Here is a 4294-nt window from a genome sequence, read left to right as displayed (position 1 = left end):
GCCCTGGGATTTCTTTGGAAGGAATGATGCTAAAGCTGAAACTCCAGTACTTTGGCCACCTCATGCAAAGAGTTGACTCATTGGAAAAGACTCTGATGCCGGGAGGGATTGGGGGCAGGAGGAGAAGGGGATGACAGAGGATGAGATGGCTGGATGGCATCACTGACTCGATGGACGTGAGTCTGAGTGAACTCCGGGAGTTGGTGATGGACAGGGAGGCCTGGCGTGCTGCGATTCATGGGGTCGCAAAGAGTAGGGCACGACTGAGCGACTGATCTGATCTCATATGTTAGTTGCTCAGTCATGTCTGACTCTTTGCGACCCCATGGACTATATAGCCCACCTGCCAGGCTCCTCTGTCCACGGGATTCTCCAGGTAAGAATACTGGAGCAGGTTGCTGTGTTCTCCTCTTGGGAATCTTCCCAGCCCAGGGATTGAAGCGTCGTAGTGTGTGCATTTCTTACAGCCACAGCAGTAGTATGTCAATCCATTTCTAAACGTCTTGCCTGGAACACAGACAAACTATAGTTACAGCCACTGGGTAAAACAAAGCATTTGAGCAAAGTACTTCAGAACTTAGAACAGATTCAAAAAAAAAGTAGTAAGAGTTGGTGACAGTGTGGTGAGGGTTGTAATCTGCAGTAGAAGTGCAGGTTCCCAGGGTGGCTCTGGACCCACTCTGATGGGAAAGGGTTACCGATGGCTCAAGTGTCCCAGCCCACCCTTGACATGCACTCAGGTTAACACAACTCAGTTTAAAGCCACTACTTCCTAAAGGTCACAGAGTTTGGAATGACTCACGTCCTGGTAGCACCTTGACAAAAACCAAGAGAACGATTGTGTTCATTTAAAACAGCCTCAGGACTTCCCTGGTGGCTCAGTGGTAAGGAATCTGCCTGCTGATGCAGGAGACACAGGTTCGATCCTTGATCTGGGAAGATCCCACCTGCCATGGAGCAGCTAAGCCCAGGCACCACAACTACTGAGCCTGTGCTCTTAAGCCCAGGAACCGCAGCTACTGAAGCCCTCACTCTTGGAGCCTGTGCCACACAAAAAGAGAAGCCACCACAGTGAGAAGCCTGCGCACCAAACTAGAGAGCAGACCCCAATGATGCAGCAGGAACAAAGCCTGTGTGGCAACAAAGACTCTGGACAGCCAAAAATGAATGAATAAATAATTTAGAACGCAGCCTCGGACAGCTGTCCTGCAGGAGCCAGGGTACCAGCCCTGGAAGCCCCAGACGTGGCATCTAGCAGCGCTCAGTTGCCCTTGATAAGGCCAGGAGTGAGGCTGCCACTGCCTCACGTGCTTCACAGCCCTTCCTTACCCAAGATGTGGCCTCCATTAGCATGAGTGATGGCTGGCTCACAGATGAGGGACCCTGGAGCCAGAAGGCCAGAGGCAGGATGCTGTCTCCCATCAGCCCATTAGCACAGGGCAGGGGTCTGCTCATCATTGATCTCTTGGTCCCAGAGGGAGTGATACTCTGGGCAGATGGTGTCACTAATACACCCTGAGGGCTGTAGGACACCTGAGCCCCGACCAGGCACTCACCCCAGCAGGGTGCACTCAGAGCCTGGGTGGAGGGCAGTGGAGACCACAGCAGCGTTGCAGAGAAGGACACTTGCCCGGGGTGCTGGCCTGCACATCTGCATGGCGAGTCCTGCCCTGTTTCCTTATAGAGCAGGCTGTGCGGTAGAGAATCAGTGCCAGTAAAGACTCAGACCTGAAAGAACAGGGTCAGAACTGCTGATCCCAACCCCAGGGTCCAGAGGGAAGTGTCTCGTGTGGACATCACGCTGCCGCAGGTAGCAAAGCCTTAAAACTCCACTCGGCAAGCGTTCACACTTGCGGCTCCAGGGGGCAGGGAGCTCAACTGATCTGCTGTAGCAGAGAGAGGTCCCTGTCCTGGACTCCACTGATTTCCCCAGTCCCCCCCAAAAGAGCAGCACTCTGAAGAGGGGTTACCACTGGTGACCGAGTGAAGCTTGTGGGTTCATCTCTCAGTGCTTATGGTTTTGCTGCCTACGGATGTCCTATGGGCTCACCGACTCCATCCTCCCCCCAAACATCTGGGTCACTTCTGGGCCCTTCTCTCAGCCCTCCCATCCTCTCTGAACCTCCCTGTCTCCCCGCCCACCGCCCCCCATTCAGGCCATCTGTTTGGACCTCTTCTTGCTGTTGTGATGGAGTGATTTGGGTGGGCGGAAGTGGAAAGTGGGCGGCGGGACCTCCTAGTGTCCACGTGGGGCTTGGACTAGTGCGGTCCTCCGCCCTTGGTCTCCCTGCTGCCGGCCTGGGGGCGTCTGCCTCTGTAACCACACTGATGTTCAGCACTGTGTTCATCACACTGATGATGAAGACACTGACAACTAGCAGGGTCATCATGAGCTGAAAGAAGGGAAACTGAATCCCCAGAAAGAGCATTGGCAAAGAGCATAGGCTGCGACCGTCAGCTGCTGAACCCCAGGCAGAGATCCTAGGCAAAGCCTTGTCAAATCAGGTGTTTGGAGAGACGACCTGCTTCGGCGCAGGTGTCTCACACTGCAGTCCCTGCTCGCCCAGGGTCAGCCCGGCTGCTGGCGTGCTCTCCCCCGAGGCAGGTTTCCTCTTTGCCTTGTCTGGCCTGAAAGGTTCGTCAGACTTCTCCTGGAAGGTTCTGAGCGTGTATTTGTCAGTCTGAATGGCTGTGACTAAAGGCGCAAACTCCTTTCCCTCCTTCGTTCTGTTATTTGTGCAACAGCTGCATCGTGTACTCTGTCTAGGTTGTATGTATGTGCAAAGCCTCTTCAGTCGACAACTCCTTGCGATTCTATGGACTGTAGCCCGCCAGACTCCTCTGTCCATGGGATTCTCCAGGCAAGAATACTGAAGTGGGTTGCCATGCCCTCTTCCAGGGGATCTTCCCAACCCAGGGATCGAACCCACATCATCTGTGTCTCCTGCATTGCAGGCAGGTTCTTTACCACTGAGCCACGGAGGAAGCTCCGTGAGGGGATGCATGTTAACTAAACTTACTGTGGCAATCATTCTGCAATACATATACACATCAAATCATTACCTTATAAGCCTTAAACTTACAAATGTTATGTTAATTACATCTCAATCAAGCTGGAAACAAAATAAAACCAAACAAGCAAACAAAACCATCATCTGGACCAAAAGATAGAGGTGCTATATCTTTAGTTTAAAAAAAGCAGTCTTGTAGAGAAAAAAACTCTACGTTCTTAAAGAATATTCAGACAAGTGCATACATATAGTTCTTAAACTGGATGCAGTCTTGTATTAATTAGTTATGAGAATTAGCTAGTGAAGTGAAATGCAACCTATCAGTGGGGAGGACAGCTTGAAAATTAGGAGATGTTGAATTACTCTTCTGTTTCAGATCCACAGTTCCAAGACCTACTAGAAAAAAAGACAAATCTGAAATTTTGTATATAGAATAAAACTTTTAAAAATAAAGACAAAACTATCATCTGAAGGATTTGTTAACTCACAGAGTTCTGGTTCCCCTCCCCGCCCCCACCCTAGGGGATTCTGATGCAGCAGGTCTGGGTGGAGCCTGGGAATTTGCATTTTCAACAAATTCCCTGTGGCCCTGATGCTGCTGGCCTGGTGCCCACATTTTGGAAATCACTGATCTGGATGCTGAGTCCTGAGGACAGTGCAGATTTGTCTTATTTGGGTTACTCTCTCGAGAGCTGAAAACGGAGGCAAAGTTTCCAGGCCAGGAGTGTGTTTGGGAGATAATCCCAGGAAGCCCTGGGAGGGGAACAGGGATGGGAGGGAATGAAGGGTAGAAAGTGAAGGGGAGGAGGAGGAGGGAGACTGCCCCGGGGAGCACCTGCCACCATCTGGAGTAAAAATTCCTCTGAGGAGTCTTGGGAGACAGTGCTTATGATGCCTCTGGGTTCTCGCAACGGGGATGGCCTGGCATTACTTCTGCCAGAAACTGGTCCAGGGCTTTCCCTGTCCTGCACTTGTGGCCCACCCAGGCTCTGGCTCAGGGGATGGCCACCTGGAGGCCACCAACTGGTGCCTCAAGTGTGGGTCAGGACTGCCTGGACCCAGATGACCTGCCAGGGTGCTGACAGGCATTGCCATGAGAGCCTTCTAGGAGCTGATATTCTACTTGGGGAAATAAATGATACAGGCAGGAATTTTTAAAATAATTCCAGCAGAGAACAGTAACATTTTAAAATAAATTGCCATGTTAAAAACTGCCCTATTTCGGGACAAAGGATTGGGTTTTTGTTTGTGTTTGTGTGTATGTGTATACGCCCAAGCCCTTG

Source organism: Bison bison, unplaced genomic scaffold (genome assembly GCF_000754665.1).
Source record: "Bison bison bison isolate TAMUID 2011002044 unplaced genomic scaffold, Bison_UMD1.0 scf7180017864453, whole genome shotgun sequence".
NCBI classification, from domain to species: domain Eukaryota; kingdom Metazoa; phylum Chordata; class Mammalia; order Artiodactyla; family Bovidae; genus Bison; species Bison bison.
The sequence above is the reverse complement of the archived record's forward strand: the minus strand, read 5'-3'. Positions refer to the sequence as shown.